Source organism: Panicum hallii, chromosome 4 (genome assembly GCF_002211085.1).
Source record: "Panicum hallii strain FIL2 chromosome 4, PHallii_v3.1, whole genome shotgun sequence".
NCBI lineage: Eukaryota > Viridiplantae > Streptophyta > Magnoliopsida > Poales > Poaceae > Panicum > Panicum hallii.
The window spans coordinates 5,852,115-5,864,493 of NC_038045.1; positions in this window are offsets into that span (position 1 = coordinate 5,852,115).

Consider the following 12,379-nt stretch of genomic DNA (forward strand, 5'->3'; position numbering starts at 1 on the left):
CTCTTCATCAAAAGACCGGACTCGCAGAGAGCCCATGGTGATCTCCGGGGGAAGGCACGCTTCGGCCCCGTAGACCAGGAAGAAAGGGGTTTCCCCTGTTGCGCGGCTGGGTGTGGTCCGATTCCCCCATATCACACTCGGAAGCTCTTCAATCCACCTTGCGCCATGCTTCTCAAGGTCACAGTAGGTTCGGATTTTGAGCCCTCTGAGGATTTCAGCGTTGGCCCGCTCAACTTGGCCATTGCTCCTGGGATGTGCCACTGAGGCGAAACAGAGCTGGATGCCCATATCCTCACAGTACTCCTGGAAGTACTGGCTCGTGAACTGGGTCCCATTGTCGGTGATGACCCGGTTCGGGACCCCGAACCGGCACACAATTGACCTGAGGAAAGCAGTTGCCGACGCCTTGGTAATGTTGACCACTGGGGTTGCCTCTGGCCACTTGGTGAACTTGTCAATGGCGACATAGAGGTATCGGTACCCACCGACGGCCCTAGGCAAAGGGCCAAGAGGGAGGAATCATCTGCAGTGCCTGAGCTGGAGTGTGTATTTGCTTTGCGTGGAACTGACACGCTTTGCAGGACCTTACCAACTCAGCTGCATCCTGGAGTGCTGTCGGCCAGTAAAAGCCATGCCGGAAAGCTTTACCAACCAGCGGGCGGGATGAAGAATGACTTCCGCACTCGCCTCCATGGATCTCCGCAAGCAAGTCGCAGCCCTCTTCCTGGGTGATGCACCGCATGAGGACGCCGTTGGCGCCACGGCGGTAGAGATCCCCTTCTACCACTGTGTACCGCTTAGCCATCCGGACAATGCGCTCTGCAGATGCTTGATCTTCAGGAAGGTAATTTTCCTTCAGGTAGTCCTGGACCTTAGAGATCCATGCATCGGGACCTTCCTGAGAAACTGGGCGTGCCCCCCTGAGGTCTTCGGGACCCTCAAGGGAGCACACGACCCTTGGTGGGCTCCACGGATGGAGCTCCGCCGGGACCGCCAGCTTCGAGGTGCTAGTCCGACCCCCTTCGCCCAGGTCGGCAGGCTGGGCGGAAGGCTTCAGCAGGCGTCTCTGGAAGATGCCCACAGGCACGGGTGCCTGGGTCGATGCGCTCGCGGAGAGTGCATCAGCTGCTGTGTTGCCTTCGCGTGGAACATGTTGCAGTTCCAGCACATCAAAGTCCTTCTCGAGCCTCTTCACATGAATGAGGTAGGCTGCGAGCTGGGGGTTGTTGCAGCAACACTCCCCCCGGACTTGCCTGATGATGAGTTGGGAGTCCCCTTTGACCAGGATGTGACACTCAGGTAAATAGCTAGGTCATACCTCAGAATTTATGTATGCTGGTACGTTTAAAGTTTGGCAAAAATGTATTTTATGTATGCAATGCTATGGAAGAAAGGATGTTTATGCAATTAATATTAACTAAAGGTCCTTTTATGCAAAATGGATGGGGATGAGGGAAAAGTTTAAAAGCATAAGGGTTATTTTGCAAAAAGTAGTATCTGTGGTCAAATTGCAAAATTATATGTGAAATTACCATAGGATGTATGTGCAAAAGTGATTTTACTTAGGGATTTACATAAAATATGAAATTATTACTAAGTCTAGTTTATTTCCAAAATTATTGCTCAAATGTAGATGAACCTTAAAGAGAAGTTGTAGAGTTTGAAAAACCATGCACTTTTGATTTTTGGACCATCTTCATTTGAGCATTGGTTTGAAAGTTACAAGTCCTTTACAGTAAGGCCCCTACCTTTCTCTGGATTCACAAATCAGTCCTTGAGTCAGTTCACCCCCCCTTCTTCTTCCCCTGCGCTCTGCCCCCCCTGCTCTGCCTCCCCTGCTCTTCTGCCGCCGGCGTAATGCGCCGCCCCTGGTTCACCGCCGGCCATCTCCTAAGTTTCCCCCGGTCCACGCGTCGCTCCCCTGCTCCTCACCGCCCTAGCCCTTTGCTGCTGGCACCCCACCCGAGCGCCACGTTCTCCCTCGGCCGCCAACACCGCACGCCGGAGCACCTGCCGCCGCCGCATTTGCCACTGGCTCGCCTTATCCCTTCCTCTCTTCTGCTCCGTAGCGCCGGCAACTCCAAGTCAATCTATTTCCCCCGCTAATTTGCTCGCCAAACCCTTGTCCTCGGCCCGTTCCTCCCCTTTTCTTCTTCCCTGTGTCACCGGAGCCGCCCGCTTCTCCCATCGGCATACGCCGCCACCACTCCACCTCGCTCAAATTCCGTTGACACAGAGCTTCCCCACCCCCTCCTCTTGCTCCCTGTCGCGATCCAAACCAGCCCCGGCCCTCCCCCTCGCCGGATTTGTTCCACCCCGAGCCGCCCCTCCATTGGCGCCGCCGAGCACGGCTCCACCGTCGACAGCCCGCCTCGCCACTCCTCCGACCAATCCATGTAAGGGAATCGCTCCCCCACATCCCAGTGGTGCTCATGCGCGCGCTAGACCCCCTTGTTCGCCGGCCGTTCGCCGGGAACGGCGTCGCGCCACCACGGCCGCCGCCCCTTCTCGTCGCCGGCCGGATTTCCCCTTTGTCTGTTGGATCCCGCCTTGCCCTAGGTGCTTGCCTCTTTCCCCTGGTCGTGCTTGACCGGCCCCTCGCCGCCGGCAACCTCGCCGCCGGTGAGAACGCGCCGGAGGCCGAGCCTCCAGCCGTGTCGAGGCCGGGCAAGGGCCTATTCGTGAGAAGAATATGTCTTTTAGGGACCCCAGTGTAAAATGTTCAAACCCCCCCAAGGCTTCTGTTATTTCATGTGAGTTTGATTCCCTGTCTTGTAAAATTCATAACAATTCACAGAAAAATCTAAAAATAGTGAAACCAATTTTGTTAGAAAGTAGATTTCAAACTCTATGATTTTTGTTAATGGAATGTGGTGTGAAACAAAATACTTTTGCCTTTACTTTAAATCTAAGATTAAGGGGTAATACACACTTAACCTTGTCATTTCATGCTCTATTGTTTTTCTCAAAGTTTAGCATGAATATTCTTTAAGCCCTAAGTAACCTTGTGCAATTACAAACTTAATTTTAATTTAAACTTAACCTCTTTTATTATGAGACTTTCCAATTTAAAATAAACCTAATGTATAACCTTCTCTAATTGGAATCTTTTAGTATTCACTAATGTAATGTTTTATAATGCTAGTATATAATCAAATTTCTATGATCTTTTGTTTAAAGTTTTGAAATCAAATTTTAGTCTATTTCAAATTTGATCCAAATATTTAATTTATATTACAACAAAATTCTACCATATTTTATAAATAGTGTTTCAAATCTAAACCCTCTTTATCCTATGCATGTTTGTGTGCTAATTGAATGAATTATAATATTTGAAATATGGATTTCTAAATTTAAAATTTCACCTTATTAACTTATTGCATCTCATATAGAGTCTACGACACTCGACGACGGGGATTACGAACTGGTCTTAGGGCAAGACCAAGGCTTTCCAGAAGATCCAGCGCAAGTCGTCGAAGGGCTAACTGAAGCTCCGAACCCGAGTTCGGAAATCCCTGACACTCCTACCCTCACCCCCACTCCAGAAGGCAAGCCCCGGACATATCCCACTACTTTATTTACACTGTAATCTATGTCTATCTATATTATATCTTGCATTAGGTCTAGGAGTTGAGGTGAAACCCTAGATGCATGAGTCCTAGGAACCCAATGTAATGCTCCCGAGTTTTTACCGGTTAGATGCTTTGCTAATAGGACCGGTAGAAGTCGAGTGATTTCCTGTCACTCGCGCGATATAGGAGTTGTATGTTTATATTTCTGCAACCACCATAAGGATAACGGACAGGGTCATGTGCTGTATCATGACCTGGAAGTTTACCCTGTCTGTTTTGATAAAAGTTTTAAGGCCGAAATGTTTGGTAGTGGTGGCTAAGCGATTGAACAGTACTAGCCACATGCCGTGAAATGGTGTAAAGCGGTAAGCCTAGTAACCGATCGGCCCGGCAAGTGGGTATATTTCCACCACTCGATCTTATTGTTATGTTCACACGCACCGACCTGTGGGAGTACGTTCTGCATGGCAGACAGGAATACGGGTTTTGTAGTCGCGCTACAGACGTATGTCCTGCACGAGTGATGTGCGTACGGTCCTGCAAGTCGCTTGTGGTGGCCTGCCCACGAGTCGGAATGAAAGGTAAACGGTTGCTTCGGAAAGCCCTGCCGGTAATTCCGAGCGTGTGAGTTAGGTTTACCTTGCAAGGTTAAATTCGATTCGAATCGTCCGCCTCTCACGAAGCTTGAGATTGCTTATCACTTCTGCCACATTGAGTAAGGAGAGGAACTAATGATAGATAATCTTGTTGAATGATAATCACAACCTTGCTTGCTTAGTGTAGGTGCTAATCTAGAATAATTACTCAACTAGAAGATGAAGGCTAAAACTTGAAAATAGTACATACTCTTTGTTACTTTTCAGCTGAAAATAAACCCAAAGCCTTACAAAGCCTGCATGGGTCTAGTTACGGGCTAAGTATACCCAGCCCCGGGTAAGCCTTGCTGAGTATTAGAATACTCAGCCTTGCTAATGTCTTTTCAGGTATAACCTTTGAGAATCCCACGGACAACTTTGTGTGGCCAACGTCCGTTCCTTTTGGCTGGTCCGTGGAGTGGGACCCGTCCCCGGCCGGCACTGACCCTCCGGAGTGACACCAGGCCCTGGGCTTAGCTTGGCGTCCGTCTTCGCGACGTGTGTAGTCGCGTAAAACTTTTTCTTCCGCTGTGAGTTTAGACAAGCTGTTACGCTTGTCAGTTTGAACATGGTTGTATAAATTTACTTCTCTTGAACTCGTTTGTAATAATATGTACATATGGCTGTAAATTAAAGTTGATGAGCTATTCGGTGATGTGAACTCGCCGTCGTGCGAGGTAAACCTGCTTCGATCCTGCTGAACCGTGGTTGAATCGGGCGGAGACCCGACAGACCAAAGGATTGTTCCGTTTAAAGTGCGTTAAGCTGATTGCAGTTGTACGGCGATCAATAGCACACTTGAGCCGGAATAATTCGAGCGGTTCTGCCACACAGGAGCTCCCGGACCCCCAGGGACAGAGCCGCCGTGAGTCCAAAGATCAAGGCCTCATACTCTGCCATGTTGTTGGTGGCCTCAAAATCGAGGTGCACCATGTACTTTAACTGCTCGCCACGTGGGTCGATGAGGACCACGCCCGCCCCGGCCCTCTTGCTGCGGGCGGACCCGTCAAAGAAAAGGGTCCAGTGAGGTCCGGTGAAGACCGGAGCCCTGACCTCCGGACGTGGGGGGTCCGTGCCTTGGTCCGGACCCCCGGAGACGCTTGGTGCGGGCGTCCATTCTGCGATGAAGTCAGCAAGGATCTGACTCTTAATGGCGTGACGCGGCTGGAAGTCGAGCTGGAACCCAGCGAGCTCCGCTGCCCACTTGGCGATGTTGCCCGTGGCGTTGGAGTTGTGGAGGATGGCCCTCAATGGGTAGGAGGTCACCACCACAACCTTGTGGGCCTGAAAGTAGTGGCGGAGCTTCCTGGACGCAACAAGTATAGCATAAAGGAGCTTATGTGTCTCAGGATACCTGGCCTTTGCCTCATGAAGGACCTCACTGACGTAGTAGACCGGCTTCTGGACGGTCCTGACTCTGCCAGTTGGACTGGATCCTTCAACTTGAGCTGGGGTCCCGTCGGCCCCCAAGCTGCTTAACACTTCTCCGGGTCGGGACCCGGCCGGACCCTCCGAAATAGGGCCGGTTGCTGGAGTGGGGGAGGCCGGACCTCCCTCTTCTGCAGGAGGGTCCATGGAGGTCCCCTGCGGGAGAAGCTCGGACCTCTCGGCGACCAGCACCATGCTGATCACTTCGGTCGTTGCTGCAAGGTAAAGAAACAGTGTCTCACCTGGGTCCGGTGCGACCAGGACCGGCAAGGAGGTAAGGTACTGCTTCATCTCTTGGAAGGCACGTTCTGCCTCTTCGGTCCATACGAATGGGCCGGACCCCCTCATCAACTTGAAGAAGGGAAGCGCCCTCTCCGCCAGCCTCGAAATGAAGCGGCTGAGGGCTGCAAGGGATCCCGTCAACCTCTGCACATCCTTGAGGCGCACCGGGGGTCTCATTGCTTCAATCGCCCGGACCTTATCCGGGTTGGCTTCGATCCCCCGGTGGGAGACCAGGAAACCAAGGAGCTTTCCCGCCGATACGCCGAAGACGCACTTCTCGGGGTTAAGCTTGGTAGAGGTCGCGCGTAGCTTGTCGAAGACTTGAGCCAGATTTTCTAAGAGGGAACTCGACTCCCTAGTCTTGACAACGATGTCATCAACATATACCTCGACTATATCTCTAACCAAATCACCTAGAGTGATGTTCATTGCACAAGCAAAGGTGGGTAGAGCATTGAGCAATCCATAAGGCATCACTATATAACAATAAAGACCATCCACTGTTACAAAAGCTGTATGTTTCCTATCATCACTAGCCATCTTGATTTGGTGGAAACCAGAATAGGCATCTATGAAGGACAGCAAATCACACCCGGAGGTGGAGTCTACAATCTGGTCTATACGCGGAAGTGGATAAGGGTCTTTTGGACATGCCTTGTTTAGATTGGTGTAGTCGATGCACATCCGAAGCTTCCCATTGGCCTTTGGGACCACAACCGGGTTGGCCAACCATACAGGATGGTAGACCTCCTCGATGAAGCCAGCCTGCAGCAGCTTGCGGACCTCTTCACGGATGAAGTTTTGCCGCTCGATGGACTGCCTGCGTGGCTTCTGCCGGACCGGCTTGGCGTCGGGGTGGATCTTCAGATGATGCTCAATCACCTCCCTAGGGATCCCGGGCATCTGTGATGGTTCCCAGGCGAACACGTCGACATTTGCCTGGAGGAAGGCGACGAGCGCGCTTTCCTATTTCTCCCCCATGTTGCCACCGATGCGGGTGGTCTGGGAGGCCTCCGCTCCGACCTGGACGGTCTTCACGGGAACATCGTCCGTGTCGGACGGACAGACCTTCGGTGCCTTGGCCTGAGCCTTGGCACGTGAGGTCGAGGGGTCGGACCCCTGGGCGCCGGCTGCTGGGGTAAGCCCCGTGGCCAGCGCATGGAGCTTTTCGACCGCCACAACAGCCGCGGCACGATCGCTCTGGACAGTGAGGACGCCTGCCGGAGAGGGCATCTTCAGGACCAGGTACCCGTAGTGGGCGACGGCCATAAACCGGTACAGGGCCGGTCTGCCGATGATGGCGTTGAAAGGGAGGTTAACTTCCGCGACCTTGAACTGCACGTTCTCGGTACGGAAATTGTCCTCCGTCCCGAATGTAACCGGTAAGGTGATGGTGCCCACCGGGTACACGGGATCCGGGCCCACTCCTGAGAATGGGCGTGATGGAGCCAGCTTGGACTCCGGAATCTGCAGGTGCTTGAACGCTGCATAGCTGATGACGCTGAGGCCGGCTCCTCCGTCGATCAGCACATGGTGAAGGCGAACATTGGCGATGGTGGGTGCCGTGATGAGCGGCAGCACCCCCGCGCCCGCCATGTTCTCTGGGCAATCGGATGGCCCGAAGGAGACGGTGGTGCCTTTCCACCGCTGATGGGGCGCCGCCTTCGGCACCCCTGGCTTCACCGAGAGGACATCCCGGCGAAGGGCCTTGACGTCCCGCCGGGAGACGAGCTCCGAACTGCCGCCGTACATAACGTACAGCTTCTTGCGGCGCTCGTCCCCGCCGGACTCGGAATCGGACTGCTGGAAAAGTCCCTTGAGGTCTTTGTTGGGGGCTTGATACCCCAACTCTCTCTCCGTCGCGGCTGCGTCGGCATCGGAGGCTTTCTCCTTACCGGACCGGCGCGGTGGGGAGGATCCCTCCTTGGAGGCTTGATCTCGCCTCTTGCTGAGGCGCTCCGCGAGTTTCTGGATCTCGCGGCACTCGGTGGCGCTGTGGCGAGCCCCCGGATGAACAGGGCACGACCCGGGGTCGGTGTGCTGCTGTCGCGGGCGCTTGCCACGGGAGCTCTGGCCCCCGGCCGTTGCAGCCGCAACGGCCGGACCACCAATCCGTGACTTGTCGAAGCCACGGCCCTTCTTGTTCTTCTTCTTGCCGCTGCCGGGGGCAGCGACACTGGGCCCACTTGTTTGAGCAGGTCCTGCCTAGGTTGCAGAGTGCCATGCACGGCCCTCTGCAGCCCGGGCGCACTTGTCCGCCAGAGCGAACAGGGCGGTGACGGCTTCCACCTGGTGGGTCGCCAGCTTCTCTAGCATCTTCTCGTCACGGACCCCCTGTCGGAAAGCCGTGATAATAGATGCATCGGAGATACGTGGGATGGTTCCACGCACCTTGGTGAAGCGGGAAATGAAGGCCCGGAGGGTTTCCCCGGGTTGTTGCCTCACGGCGTGGAGGTGGGCCTCCACGCCATGCTGCTGATACGCATTGGTGAAGTTCGCAGTGAACTGTGCGCAGAGCTCACCCCAGGATTGGATGGATCCCGGGGTAAGGTTCATGAGCCAGGTCCGGGCTGGTCCGGTCAAGGCTACATGAAAGTAACTTGCCATGACGGCTTCGTTACCTCCAGCCGCCGTGATGGCGGTGATGTAGACCTGCAGGAACTCTGACGGGTTGGAGGACCCGTCATATTTTTCCGGCAGGTGAGGCCGAAACTTGGACGGCCAGGCTACCGCACGAAGATGGTCAGCGAGCGCTGCACAGCCCACGCCCGACACCGGCGCCTGGGTGAGTCCCTGTGGCCTGGCCACAGCCGCATCGAGCTCAGGCGCAAGGTCCCGACCCTCAATGTTGAGCCGTCGGTTGCGTGCTCGCTCGATGGAGATCCTGGCGTCCTCTCCCGCATGCCTGCGGTTGAGCTCCGCCCGGAGGTCCTCGGTCCGCGCACTCCTTACTGATGGCGAGTGCACAGAACCGGATGTGCCGCCCTGGCGACGGCGATGCCTGGACACAGACCCCCCCGCTGAGCCTGGGGAAGCCTATGCCAGGTTGAGGAGGCGGTCGACGTCGTCACGCCATTGTCTGTGCGCGTCTGGCGACGCCGCCTCACCAGGGGGGTTGCGGAGCAACTCCCTGGCTGCCATGAGGGGCTCGCTCGGTGGGAGGACCGATTGGGCCACCGAGGCCCGCTCCGCCGCACACGGTGGAGCAGGACGCGGAGCCACCCTGGAGGCGGGATGGCGCGAGGCGTGTGGCGCCGTCGACGCCACTTCTTCACCGATCAGGAGGTCATGGTGGCCATTTTCATGCGCCATTGAGGTCGTGAAGGTCGACCGAGCGCAATCCAAATCTAAGCCCCCTACCTGGCGCGCCAAATGTCGGAGGAATTCTCCAGCCGGGTGGCGGAAAGCACCCGCCTAATCCTAGTTAAGGATGGGTTTGGAGGAGACTTAGGAGCGCTCGATCGGTGGACAGATGAACACAGGAAGGACACGAAAATTTAGAGTGGTTCGGGCCGCCGGAGCGTAATACCCTACGTCCACTTTGGTGTCGTATTGGCCGTGTTTCTGATTGTTGAACCTTGGATGTTCCATGTGTTCTAACGAGTGCACTCTCCCTTTTATAGTCCAAGGGGAGTGCTTACACTGAGCGGGTCCCCGACATGTGGGTCCGGCTTACAGGAGCCTGTTCTACGAGAGTCATAGAGATCTTCAACTCCAGCTCCTCTCCGTAGTCCTCTCTATCGAGAAGTTGATGTGCGTATCTACAGCCAGGATATGGCCGTGTACAGCCTTGTCTTGTACAGTGTCCGGCGTCAGCGTTACCCAACAGTGAAGCCGTGCTGTCACTGTTGGGATGGGACCTTCGGACAGAGGGCGAGACGGGGCTGTCCTGTGGCGCGCGCACTGTTACAGCGCACGCCTTGGCTCGCCTATTACAGGCCATCATCACACGCGCAGCGCCGTGACGGGACTGCACACAGTCCGCTCACTGTGCGCGGTGATACGACGCGCCGCCTTTAGAACGGGCGGGCTTACCGCGGTGTCAGCTTACCTGCCCCGTGTGTCAGTGGCAGGCCGCACCTTTTGACTTTGGCGCGCCCGACTCAGCTACCGCATTGAATGCGGGTAGGTGAGGAGGCGACCCGTAAGGGGCCTCCGGCCGCAGGCACGCGGCGGGGCCAGCCCCGCTCCTCCCGCTGGGCAGCACATGGCGGCACCGGACCCCTTCCCGGGGGAAAAAGGGGGGGTCCAAGGCCCCCGTGGCTGGTCGGAGCGGGCCGGCCTGTGATGGTCTGGCCATCACACGTGGCGGCTCCGGACCTCCCAGGGGAGGCCGGGTCTGCAGGAGCTACCCGAGGGCTCTCCCGCCCGCCTGGGTGTGCAGAGGCCCCGGACCTTATGGAGCCCGGGGAGGGTCCGGAGACCGTGGTCCCAGCAGTCAGGCCCGGAGGCCGTATGCCACGTGACTCAGAGGTGAGGGGGTGTTCATGGATTATGAGAAGCCAAGGGCCTGGACACCCTAGCAGGAGGTACCCCTATCTGTACGTACCGACAGATACTTAAAGTGATAAATGAGTATGTAGACATACACATGGTGGTATATTGATAACACGAATGTATGCTCGCGCGTGTATTTTGGTGGGGCCTTCTAGCACCCATGGTTTGATTACACCATCATAATTATTAAACATTACTTAAAACATTCCCGGTAAATCCTCCATAGGCCAATTCTAATTAACTATCTATAAAAAAATGTATGTGTTAATAGGCTTAAAACCCATTATTTTTTCTTATATGCTTATCATCCCTAGCGCACAAAACTTAAGGCATAAAAATTGAGTTGTTAGAGACCTCTGCACATGCTTGATAATGAACATTTAACATGAAGACTCCCCTTGTTTATTTTTTTAAAGGGTCTTGGTAAGGGTCCGCCACAAGCAACCGGGTCAGGATTAGGACATCATGATCTCCTTTCTTTCTAGACTCTCGGTTCTTGAAACTGGAATCGAGTTCGGTTGTTTTACAACACTCCTGGTTCGGCACTTATCGCGAATGCATGTCTCATAAAAAACTCCATCCGAAAATCGAGTGAGAAAAAATGGTCCTTGAAAATTGTATTGCATATGTTGCCTGATCAAAAACCATATATGAGAAACATTGTAGTAAAAACTCATAAAGGAAAAAGGAGTACAACATTAAAATTTTTTGGATGTATATTATCATACACATAATATTCTCAATATATGAATAGTGATTAATCTTATATTTTTATGGACGAACTTCACGGCTCTTGCAATATAGATCTACCAATATCAAGTTGATTCCTTCTAGCTAGTACCACATAAATATTTCAAAGATAAACATGGTAAAATATTAAATATATGCTCCCCTTATAATAACATCCTTTGAATTCCATTACACTCACAGGTTATTGTATGGTACATTCAGGATAATGTGTTTCCTCGCTATATTCTTAATTCAATCACTTTGGTCTGCTCGATGTCTCATTCATATTTTTAGGATTATTGGTATTTATTCAGGAATTGACTATTAAGTTACTCATTGACTATTTCCTTCCACAATTTTCTAATCACTTCGGCGAGAAATTCTCTCATGCAATAGAGAACTAAATTTACACTATCCTTTTCACATCAACTTGAACTCTTCTATGAACTCTTTATTTAGAAAGTGTTATAGAAAATAAGTTATTTTATGACTTTATTTTTTGTGGCGGAACCGCCCAATTTATCCCGGGTTAAGAGTGTCTGATCATCTTTTTCAAGGATAATCCAGCTAAAGCTCTTAAAATGGAATAAATCCATCGGGTTTCACCCGAATCATCCACCTTACAACCTTGTCACAAACATTTATACAGGATCGCTTTGCATAGAGCTTCAGATATTACACACAGACGTTGAATGTAGATCAGGAAAACAAGACCAGAGTTATTACATAATAAGCATAACCCTAGTGCAAACTAGGTCTATAGAGTTTCAAAACGGATCCTACGGTTGTAGGGTTTGATTGTTAATCTGGCTCTATTATAACAAGATTTTGAAATATTCTAAAGGTGTCTCGACTCCGCGTACCCTCTAGGTCTTGAGGTCTTGACTTCAGAGCTCCACCTGCAATGCTGCTGCACACGTTCATGCACAAACACCGAGTACCTTACTCAACAAGACTTACCCGACTAACCGGATACAAAAGTAGAATTCAAAAATATGCTGAGCTTGTTGAGTGGATTGGTTAGTTGGCTGAAAACATTTGGACTCCAAGAACTTACTTTAGTTTTAGAGCAAACAACAGTAGAACTGAAAAAGTAACCTCTAGATACTCATTAAACCAACATGTAGTAAACTAGGTTCAGCAAGCTCAAACTTTTATGATCATTGCATTATCTTTATGCTACGATGTTGGTATTCATACCAAGAAGTGCGGCGACTCGAACCGATTTTTCATCCT